General features: G+C 44.1%; 1 long non-coding RNA gene across 1 annotated transcript; it reads right to left on the bottom strand.

The window, feature by feature from the left end:
* Positions 1 to 206: 206 nt before the first annotated feature.
* Positions 207 to 8590, bottom strand: LOC129146736 (uncharacterized). The gene is made up of 3 exons (XR_008553843.1): positions 8404 to 8590; positions 1971 to 2061; positions 207 to 323 (listed from the first exon to the last, which is right to left on the bottom strand). It is a non-coding gene; the product is annotated as an uncharacterized LOC129146736 (long non-coding RNA).
* Positions 8591 to 12016: the final 3426 nt, after the last annotated feature.

The following is a 12016-nucleotide window of genomic DNA, read 5'->3' on the forward strand; positions in this document are numbered from 1 at the left end:
AACTGCTGCGCCACCCGGGAGGCCCCCTGCTTTTTTTTTTTTTATTAAAGGTAATCAGTTCTCCAAAGAAGTAATAGCCATAGCAGTCCTGAATGTAGAATTCTATAGAAACTACAATTCCCTTCTAGAAAGAGCCTTTCACATTTCTAAATGGGTCTGGGCAGAAACCACTGACTTGGGCTTGAAACAATAGTGACTCACTTTTCAAAGAATGATGTGGCTGATGGTTCTGCCTGTTCCCCCACCACTGCAGCAGACTGGGCTGTGGGCACAGATTTATCACAAGGAATCTTCCCCCAATCCTCCTTGCTGAGGGCTTCTTTCTTGACTCCACATAAACCAAAAAGGAAATGATTGGGTGAACCTCAAATTGTCCTCTTGCAGGTCTTTACTTCCAATAGAGCTTTCTGGACTACTCAGGCATTCTTCCCCAGGTGTTATTTTGTAAGCAATGTGTTGCAGGGAGAGTGGGAATTCATTCTACTTGGCATTGCAGAGGAAAGCTGTAGCTGGGAGTGTGTCCTGTGCTCCTAGCGGGGGAGCTAGAGGGTCTTCCACACCCAGTCTTGAACTATCAGCACAATTCATCTGAGCTCAGGCACTAGCTGCCAAGGCCTGCAGCCAAGGGAAAATGACTTAAGGCCTGAGAGAAATGTAACAGACGGAGATAAGTAAAGAAGGGCTCAAGAATAGAAGTATCCTGGGCCTCCCCTGGTGGTGCAGCGGTTGAGCGCTGGGCTGCAAGGCTGCCGGCAGCCTTTGCAGCGCAGGTTCATTCCCTGGCCGCCGGGAAGGGTCCCACAAAAAAAAAAAAAAAAAAAAAGGAATAGAAGTATCCTTCATCTAGAACACCAGTTCCCACCCAGAGCTGCTCTTTAGAATCACTTGGGCAGCCTCACACTGTCCCACCACCCGGCCATGCCCAGGACCCATCACGTCAGGATTTCCCTCAGTGGAACCGAGGTATCAGCAATTTTTTTAAAGCTTCCTGGTTGACTCCAACGGGCAGCCAGGGTTGAGAACCATCTTTCTAGTACCTATGTCTTCCAGAAACTGTTATTTTCCTTTCTTGCAGAACCATGCACCAGGCATGAACCCTTCTTGGTTGATATTTCCTTCATTTGAGGACCATGATATAGAATCTTGTGCTAAGTGAAAACCGAATCTGAACTTGTTTTGCTCAGGATCTATTATTTCCCTTAGGGTCTTGTATTTTTATCAAATACTTATTTGGAGTCCCAGAAGATTTCATTGGTTTTATTCAATAATGTGATACATAGAAGGGCCTATCACTTGACTTTGAACTTTCTGGTCAGTCTGGTTGAACATGATGAACAAATGAATCTCCCCTCGCTAGCAAAATATGGTGACTCCCTTCAATGTGTCTCCCAGCACCCTTCCAAAAGCCCTTTTAAAGACTGTCAACTTATAACCACAAATCTACCTTTTCCTTTCCTGCCAGGCATGGTGAGCTCTTGTCTCCTCTACGAAGCTCCTCCTCTTCTGACTACAAAGGGTCTTGTGCTAAACTTACATGGAAAAGAATATTTTCGATTTTGGAGTTTTACAGGAACTGGATGAGTGGTCACCAATTTTTGCCTAATGTACAACCCTTCCTTCTTTCTTTCAATGTTACCCTGTCCCTCACCTCTATGCACGGTAATTTGCCAAACTCTTGGCAGGATCTGAAGCATCAGTGATCATGAGAAGAGCAGAAATATGCTTCCTGTTGTGAGCCATATAAGTATATGGTCCACACTCTTGCCCTCCCCTCTCCTGAAGACACCTCAGCTAAGCACCATACCTAACTGTTTTCAGTGTGGAAAACTGCTGTCATTTCAGGGAGAGACTGTATTTCAAACCTGTTAAATGTCTATCCAGTAAGCCTTTCATTTCACCCTCTTGTGACCTTTATAGCTTTCCATAAAATGTGGGCCTTCTGTTTTCCGCTCTAGGCTATTTGGACTTACTCTCAGTCCTCCCCAGTCCTGGGGCCAGGAAGAAAGCTTCTCTCTTCAGAACAGGTTAAATCATTAAGATCCCAGCATTAGTCCAGTTTCCCTAGAAAACAAAGCCAAAGGCAAAGCTTGCATGCTAAATCTTTTCTTGGAAAAAGGATTGAATTCCAGGAAAGTAAGAATAACAGAAAAAGGGAAGGGAGGCAAAGCAAATACAAGGTAGTGAGTGCAGTACTGAACAGGCCATAGCTTCTTAAGCAAATACAGCTGGTTGCTTTGGCAACTGGTGCTTGTTCTGGGGACTGGGATGTAAAACTGGCTAACAAGAGCTGACTTGAGGCAACTGTCTTAGAATAATGAATTTAACAGGGACCCAGGACCTGGGATCAAGTGGTATGCGTGTGGGTGGGCGATAGTGCCCTCCCACAGGCACAGAGGCAGCCCCCCACCTGCTGGGGTGAGAAAGGTGGCCAACCACTGAGAGGCCAACCAGGAGTCATACAGGTGGTTGTGTGAAATGTGCACTGAGTTCAGTGTGCAGTGCTTAATGAGCAATGTGCATAGCTGTAACACAATAAAACATGCTACACTGCATACAACACACATTACATGTATGTCCAATATGTTCAATGCATCCACATTGCATGCATGTGACCTGCTATATGCACATGTGCTACATGCATCCAACATACAGAGACCACGTACTCATGCACTTCATTTGCAGACAAGCTACACTTACAAATTTACACATATGCACTGCATGCATTTAACGTAGACAAAATATACTATATATGCACACTTCATACATACAAGAAGATAACCAGAAACTGTCATCCCCCAAAGACCCCACTTTGGCACTTCGATTCTTTGACCTTCCAGGGATGGAAAAAAGGTGGGTGATGCATGCAGGAGAAGAAGGCTGTGACTCTCTTTCATTCCTGAATGCAGAAGGGGAGGATAGCCACTGCAAGAAAGATGAGAAAGATGGATGCCCTCCCTGGGCTGGGAGGAAAGCAAATGTGGAGGCCTGCCTGGTGAAGACACCAGAAGGCAATCGCCAAGGAGTTCTGCCTTACCCCACGAAGTCTGCCTTCCTGAGAAGCCTGAAGCAGCTTTCCTCTCTCCCATGTCCTCTCACTCACTTCTGGGCTCTGGGTGAAAGATGCCCACACCTCTGCCCCTGAGAGCCCCTCCCTGCCGCCATGACAGGGAGATGAAACACAGTGAAGGGAAGCCAGGGTCGTGGGCACTGGGGGTAGGGTGTGTGTATGTGTGTATGTGTGTATGTGTGTGTGTGTGTGTGTATGTGTGTGTAAGAATTCACCAGAGACAGTATGAAAAGTAGAAAAGGCAGATTTATTGATTATTCTGCTAGAAAAACAGGGGAAAGACAAGAATGTCTGTGCGGAGGTAAGTTTAAAGCACTTTTTATACTCCAAACTTGTGGGCTTTCTAAGGTTTAGGAATAGGTCTGTGCTGGCTGCTATCTACTACCATGTCAGACTGAGATTAGTCCCTGCATGTTTAGAATTTACATCAACCTTTCATGGTTACAGGTTGGCCTTTATGGCCCAGTTTCCCTCTTTGCCAAAAGTCTCCAGCAGTTCCCAGGGTAACCCTTCAGTTGCTCTTATCTGTTCAAAACTTCCCACTACAGTCTGAAAGGCAAGGAAGAGACTGAGTTTTAACCCTATAAACCCCAACACTTCCTGAAGAGGAACTGAGTGGCTCAAGAAAGGACACTTAATTCATAGAGCAAGTGCTGTGAAAGGCGGCCCAAGTATGCTTTTTGTTGTTTATCTATTCATTCATTCACTCCTCCATTCCTTCCTGATCCATGTGATGGAGGCTGAGAGTAGAAAATTTTGAACGGAGGCAGCACAAGACCAGAAACTGGAGGTAGGGGTAGAAATGACGAACATCTTTGTTAAACCAGCTATAGAAATGAAAAATCTTTAGGGCCTGCCCGGTGGCGCAGCGGTTGAGCACTGGGTTGTGAAGCTGCCTGCAGCCTCTGCAGCGCCGGTTCAGCACCGGTTCGATCCCCGGCTGCTCCCCGGCCACCAGAGGAGGGTCCCACATGGCACGCAGACCTCTCCTGCCGCCCGCTGCTCCCCTCAGCAGTGTACTTCATTGGTCTGCCTGTTCTGCTCCCTGCTCTGGCTCTGGTGAATTCTCTCACCCTCCCGCGCTTCTGCGCTTCTGACTGTACCCAGTGCTTGTATGTATAAATAAATAAATCTTTAAAAAAAAAAAGGAAGAAATGAAAAATCTTTAGGTATCAACTGCTGTAGCAAGTATCAGAATGCTATAGAGGTGCAGAGCAGATGTGGAGATATAGAGACTGAGGGCCATTGCAAAGAGTCACCTGTTGTAACACATCAACCTAGTCACACTCTAGAAGTGATTGATTTAACCCTAGATAACAATTCCACAAAGGAACGAACCCCTCCCCAAAAGAACAGTATATCAATACTATTTCTGCACTGGCAAAACGCAGCTCTCCTGTCTGCCTGTGACTAAGCATGTGCCTCTCTTTTCCATTCTCCTTTTAATAACCCAGTCCTTTTATTTTTATTATTTTTTAAAGATTTATTTATTTATACAAGCACTGGGTACAGTCAGAAGTGCGGGAGGGTGAGAGAATTCACCAGAGCCAGAGCAGGGAGCAGAGCAGGCAGAAGGACCGAAGTACACTGCTGAGGGGAGCAGCGGGCGGCAGGAGAGGTCTGCGCGCCATGTGGGACCCTCCTCTGGTGGCCGGGGAGCAGCTGGGGATCGAACTGGCGCTACAGAGGCTGCGGGCAGCTTCGCAACCCAGCACTCAAACTCTGCGTCACCGGGGAGGCCCAATAACCCAGTCCTTTTAAAATGTAACTTTCGTCTGCCTGTGTCTGTGTAAACATCTTCCTCTCCTAGGTAAATTCACTGCATGTCGCTGAAAGGGGAACTCTGCCAGAACTTTTCCCAGGTAATCCAAGTACCCTGCTCACTGATCCCCACACCTCATCAAGCTGACATCCCATCCATCCATCCATCCATCCATCCATCCATCCATCCATCCATCCATCTATCCATCCAACCCGGCTGCCTGGGTCAAGATATAAAAGTGATAATCCCATGGAAAAAGAGATTGTTTTAAAAAGATTATTTTGAAAAGTGCTCTATAAATATAAAAAATCAGAAAATCAGAGCTTGAAGTTAACATAACTTGTCTCCTACCACACTGCTTACCAATGACTATGGATATGAAGGTGTGTCTGTGGGAGAAACACTGGAAGTTGGTTCAGATTCAGCCCAGTTACTTGATGACAGGCCATTTCACTTCAGTTCTTTTGACTTTGGCTTCATCGTCAAAGGGATGGAAATAGTGCTGATGACTACAGTGTAAATAGTCATTACAGAGTTCTGAGACTGTGAAACTCTCTTCAGACATTGGAGTTATGGAAAATTCAAAGATAGATTAGATCAGAAATGACCAGTCCTAAGGAAGAATAAAATACTTAAAAAAATGAAGTTAGCACCCAGGCAATGGCCCCAGGGGATAAGGCAAACTGAGGAGTGGCTTAGAGAAGCCTAGGGTAAGTGGCAACCACCGCTGAGTGCCAAGGCAGAAATGCCCAGCCCAAATTGCCCTGGTAGGTGGGAAGCGAAGGACTAAAAAGGCAAAGAGAGTGAGCACACTCGACTAGATATGTCAAGTGAGGCCAGAAGAGCCACCGGTGCAGTGTGTTCATGGGGAGTTCTATTAGAGGAGGAAGGGGGGGGGTAATAGAATTTTTTTCTTGCTTGACTGCTCATCTTTATTTTCTAAATTTTCTAGAACAAGCTTTCAGTGTTAAAAGGAGCAATTCATCAGGAGTTCTTTGTTTGATGAGTTTTCCTGGAGATGGTGTACAGATTCTACAAGAGGATGGATCATCTTCAAAGCTGACTTCCAAACCAAAGGAATGAAGGCCAGGAAAGGTCAACTCTGCAGAGGAGATGTGATGTGGCACAGGAGGGAGGGGAGGGGATCCTGACCCTGCTGTCAATTTCACAAACTCTTGCACAGTGTCGCCTCCACGCCTGCAGTGCACAGACATAGATCCCTCTGGTCTCTGAAGTCCTGGAGCTCAGAGCAATTGTCAAGGTCTAACTGTGGAGGCCTTCCTACCTGGGTAGAGGTCACCTCTTTGGGCCTCTATCCGAACTGGGGATGTTGATATTTACTCACTGCTGAGAAGGGTTGACTTTGAATTGTTTTCTTACAAATGGAAAAAGCCTCTGATCCACTGCCCATATTGGAGAGACTAGACCAGGTCAGGGTCCCACCCCTCTGGGCTGTGTGTCAACCAGCAGTTCTGACCCCTCCTACAGCCCAGGCTGGCAGCTTGCTAGGAAAGGTCATGAAGAAAACACACTTCAATGTGTAACATTTCTCCTGGGTTTCGTAGGATTCCTGCCAACTTGGAAACGAAGGACAAAACCTGGCAACAGATGGCTGAAAAAATCCCACTGAACTGGAATGAAGATTCTCAGATTTGTGGCTGTTCATCCTGGTGCTTAGTTCACTGCCTGCATGTGCCAGGTTCTCAGAGGCTGACCTTGACTGATACTAGGTTAACTGCATCTGAGAAATTTTACTCAGTGCCTTTTTTGTTACTGTTTTAATTATGAAAGTACGAAATACTCTGACAACAAATTCAAGTAAACATAGATATAAAGTGAAAATTGTCACCCATCAATACCTGCTTTTACTAACCAGAGGTAGTAACTTTAGTTTCTTATAATTACTTGTAGCAATTTCTCAGCAAAAGTAACAGTAACACAGACACATACATACACACATTGTATACATATCAGATCTTAGAATTACTTTACTACCTGAAAAACATGTATGGAAGATCTTTCACACTGGCTATCCTATTTAATGGCTGGGAAATATATTTCACTGCATGAGTGAACTGTAATTTAGTTACCCATTCACCAAGTTTGGGAAGTATTTTTATTATTTTCAGCTTTTAGGCTTATAGTGTTATAGTGAATATAATTAATACACTACTGGACACTTCTACAAGTAAACCTAGGTTATACATACTAGAAGTGGAACTGCCAGGTTGGCTTTTAGAAAATATTGCCGAATTGTCCTTTTCTCAAAATTTATTTGAAAACAGCCAATACATGAACCTGCCTGTTTCCCTGCATCTAGTGCCTTCCTGGGGCCAGGATCAGAGGGTTCTGCATGAAGTGAACAATGTTTATGGTAGAAGTGCACAGTAATCAATGTAAACATTCCATTATTTAGTTATTTTCAGGTTTTTTCTATTAGAAATAATGTTTTAAGTGACATGTACACAAATCTTTGTCAAAACACATTAGTGTTTTTGTAGGCTCGAGTCCTAAGATGAAATTGCTGAGTCAAAGGGCATCTGTATCCTGCCAAATCATTCTTTTAAAGGATGGCCATTTTCACTTTTGCCAACAGAGCATAAGGGTGCTGCTTTGTCATTTCCTCTGCAGTCTTTTAATTTTCACCAATCTGGTTCTTTCTAAGTGTGAATGTGTATATATATATATATATATATATATGTATATATATGTATATGTATATGTATATGTATATGTATATACTGTGTAAGATTAAGGTGTACAGCATTTGACTTACATGTGTTGTAAAATGGTTAGCACAATCACTTTAGCTAACATCCATCATCTCATGTAGATACAAAAAAGAAAAAAAATGTGTTTTTCCTTGTGATGAGAACTTTCAGGATTTACTTATACCATACAGGGTAACTGTCATCAGGATCTACTCCTAGAAGCTTTCACTTATACCACACAGCTGTGTATCTGTCTTCATTAAGCTGAGCACAACATGTCCCAACTTGCTAACTTGTAACTAGAAGTTTTTACCTCTTGACCACCGTCATCAGTATTCCAGAACAGGTCATGATTTTCCATCTATGAGATGCCAAAGGAATCTCCTATTTTCCAGAGCTACTATTTCTTCTCTCCATGTGGTATTTAAGGAGTGTTTGGGCCCCATCTTCTTGCAGCTGACCCAGTCCTAAGTCACTGAACTAGCTTGAAATCGTTCTCTGGTCCTAATTCTAGGTCATGCTAAGGTTATGCTCCAGATAGTCCCATTCCACTCTGGCCGGTTTCTCTGCTCCTTCATGACCACACATACCTGGCAGAGAGCAAGCTCAAGATGGAGGGAGCTGGAGCTGACCTTTGGCATCCGTTTTTCTTATGTTTCTCTAACCAATGGCATCTGCTTGTCAGAGAGCCAAACTCACAGACATTTTAAGCTTAAAACAAACAGTTACAAAGCTGAACTTTGTCTACTTAATGACAAATATCCAGAACGCTGAATATTGTATGTTAGGGTTGTTGACGTTGCTTATCACATGTGTTAGGATTTCCCTTCCCAGCTAAAGGCAAGCCTTGAAATAATACATACAGAGCCTGTAAGAGGATTCCAGGGCAGTACACCATGCTTTACTGAGAATGAAGAGGATTTCAGGTGTAGCTGACTTGTGACTTCCTTGAAGAGAATCCTGCCTGCTGACAGTGCCTGGAAAGGCTGCTGCTTCCACTCAGACCGCTAAGGTGAGAGAAGGCTGAGAACTATCAGCCTCAAATGTCGGGAAGAGCCTTGTGTGAGGGGAAGAAATTGGGGAGGAGTAATTAGTCCTTTGGAAAAAGAAGTGCTGGCAACCCAATACAAAGAAGCAGCAACTTTGCAATATTCATTTTCCTACAGAAATAGTAACCTCTGTCCCTGGTAGCAAAAGGAGAAGATAGAAATAATACACATTCATTGGAAAAAATTGGAAAGATATTGATATAAGCATATGGGTTTGTGTCCTTTTTCAAAAAAAAGTTTAATATGTAAAATATTCTTTGAAAAACAGAAATTCAGGAAGTTAAATCAGATATAAGGGTTGAGAATCTTGTCTCATATTTTGTCTTTCAGTTTAAGTGGTCAATTAGAGCCTAGAATCACTTTTCCTAATTGAGGGCACTGCATCTTGGCTCTGTATTATATGCATTAAAAGAAATTTCTAAGAATCTAAGCAGGGCCTCCCCGGTGGCGCAGCGGTTGAGCGCTGGGTTGCGAAGCTGCCCGCGGCCTCTGCCGCTGGTTCGATCCCCGGCCACCGGAGGAGGGTCCCACATGGTGCGCAGACCTCTCCTGCCGCCCGCTGCTCCCCTCAGCAGTGTACTTCGGTCCTCCTGCCTGCTCTGCTCCCCGCTCTGGCTCTGGTGAATTCTCTCACCCTCCCGCACTTCTGACTGTACCCAGTGCGTGTATAAACAAAAACAAAAAACAAACAAACAAACAAATAAATAAAAACATGCCTCTATATAAAAAAAAAATTCTTAAAAAAAAAAAAGAACCTAAGCAACTCCAATTTCTACTAGGTTACCCACACTAATAATGTCCAGCTAGTTATCGAAATGGTTATTTTAAATTATATACTACAAATAGACTTATAACTGAGATTCTTTTTCTTTTCTTTTTCAAAGCAAGAACCTTTGAAAATAGTCTTTCCAGGGGGCCAGACTTTTTTCTGTTTCTACCATTTCCTAGTTGTATTGCTGTTCATGAGTTATTTGACCTCTCTTAGTCTCCACTTCCTCAACTGCAAAGTGGATGTTCCTTTTAGGGTTGTTTCAGGGATTATATAAAATATATAAGACATTTTTTATAGCGTCTGGCATACAGTGATTAATCATTAATTGCTAAATTGTGTCATGGAAGACAGGGACCAAGCATTGAGTTATCATTGCATTTGAAAAACAACGCATTATGCCTGGAATATAATAAGGGCTCAATCCATGTGCACTGGATGTAGTTTATATCTTGCTGAAGGTGGGAGTGGGATGGACAGAAGTGGGGATACTGGGGAAACAGTAGGTCCTGAATGAACTCTACCCACTGAAGTTTTATGGACTCTTCCTCCACCCCCATGCCAGAGATCCGAGGTGCTGAGGATTACAACTCCCATCATGCCATAAATCAGCTACGACTCTTGACTTCCGGAAGGGGGGGGATTGCTGGGAACTAAGAGTAGAGTTAAGCAGACATGCTTGGTGTAAAACAAAAACATGGTCCTGGAGAGGGGCTTGATTTTGCCTGCTTTCAGCATGTACTTGGGGGCCCAGCTCAGGTAGCAATACCAGTAGGACATATTGACTAATTAATATATCTCTTTCTCCCTCCTTCTGCTTCCCCTCTTTTCATTTCCCTTGTAAATAAACCTTTTATTAACCTTTCTACATGTTCCTGCCCTTAGGTCTTATTCCGAGTTTTTTTTTAAGCACTAGGGTGAGGACTCACACGCAGGCCATCCCATTTCCCATTGGGGTGGCCCTGTAACAGGGACACTTGTTTTTTATCTCCACATATGCTTCCCTCTTCAAAGAACTCAAAAGAACAGTATCTAAATTTCTGGTCCAATCCCCACCACAAATTCTGTGGCTTCAACAGTTATTTAAATTAAATGTTAGAGTCAAGAGGTAGAAAGGTAAAGGGAATTTGGGGTCTGATATGTCCCCTTATTTCCCTTAAGCTCCAAGCACTTCTTGCGCTTATTCATCCATGGCAGGGACAAGGTCGGACCTCCCAGTTTCATTCACTGGCAGAATTCATTATGACAGTCATGCAAAGATCAAGCTTCTTTTCTGCAGACTAGATTCTAAGCACTACAACTTTGATTTTAAAATGATATATTGATCTTTGTCTTTCTTTCACTGTCAGTTATAGAAAAAGCTACATGATACTTCTAAAATTCTGCAGATTAAGGATATGTTAATATTAACACCTCCACCCCTACATTTTTTAAAACAGAAAATTCAGTGGCGCCCACACAAACAGAAGACTTTAGAACGGGGTCATTATTCTCTATCCCCCCAGCTGAACTCAGCACAAGCACTGCAGTGTGGGCTCCTGGAGGCTTGGAGGTGGTTGGCTGAGGGCAGGGTTTAACCTGCACCATTAGACATCTGATACTTAACCACCGAGGGCAGAGAAGACCAGGAATATTGGGAGATGGGTTAGGGCTACATCTAGGAGGAGGATCGGGACCTGCAAAGATGAGGGAATGATTAGCTTGTGCTGGGATTCAAGAGGAGTGTGATTCAAGAGGAGTGTGAGGTTTGAGGCAATTGAGAGATAATAGAGTGAAGGGAACCAGCACTGTGGGCTTTCTGGGCAGGGGCATCTTTTAAGGGTGCTTCATGCTAACCGAGAGTCTTTCAGGATGCTCGTCTTCTCTAGTCTGTCCTGAACCCCTATAGGAACTCTACTACACTCACATGTCCCTCATTTGGAAGACTTACTTCTAGTAATTCCTTTAGCTCATGTCTCATTTGCCCCCTTGAAGATAGGGACTATGGGTCGTGTCCCTCCCGAACTGAGTCTGGTAACTTGCAGCAGCATCCCTTTTGTGTTGAAAGATGAAATGTGTTAGGTGCTGAAGACTGGGTCCCGGGCCTGAGACATTGTATCCAGGCAGAAAAACTGGTTTTATTTTTCACAAGGGGCTGAGGGAAAGGGGTGGGCAAGCAGGTGACAGAATCTTGGCGCAAGCTGTGTTGGAAGCGACCTGGGTTCCATACTATCTCCAAGGCCCTATTTTACTACTGAGCTAGGAGTTTCTCCAGTTTCAAAGTCAGCAACCAGGACCTTGGAGGGCAGGGAGAGGTTTAAGTTGGGCTGAAAATGCCTTTGTTAGACTCTTACCTAGTTCCAGGTCTTTACCTGGTCCTGTCTCCTCAGAGTCTGATACTTCCTGCCTGTCTCTTGGAACTTATTAGCGATGTCTTAGAGGCCAGGGTAACGGGGAAATAAAAGGAGCAAAAGCGCAAACCAAACAAATCCTCGTTTACAGGTTTGGGAAATGTCTGGGAAGAACAAGACCTGAAATGTGGGCTGAGAGGCCTTTTGGGGGCTAATTATTGGCTTGGCTGAGTTCCCCCCAAAAGGAGCCTGAGTGTAGAGGGAGTTACAGGTAGTTTACTCAGGGGATGAGTCATAGGAATGGAGAATGGGGGAAGAGACAAAAGGA

Source organism: Talpa occidentalis, unplaced genomic scaffold (assembly GCF_014898055.3).
Source record: "Talpa occidentalis isolate TD23 unplaced genomic scaffold, MPIMG_talOcc4v2.1 talOcc4.4, whole genome shotgun sequence".
NCBI classification, from domain to species: domain Eukaryota; kingdom Metazoa; phylum Chordata; class Mammalia; order Eulipotyphla; family Talpidae; genus Talpa; species Talpa occidentalis.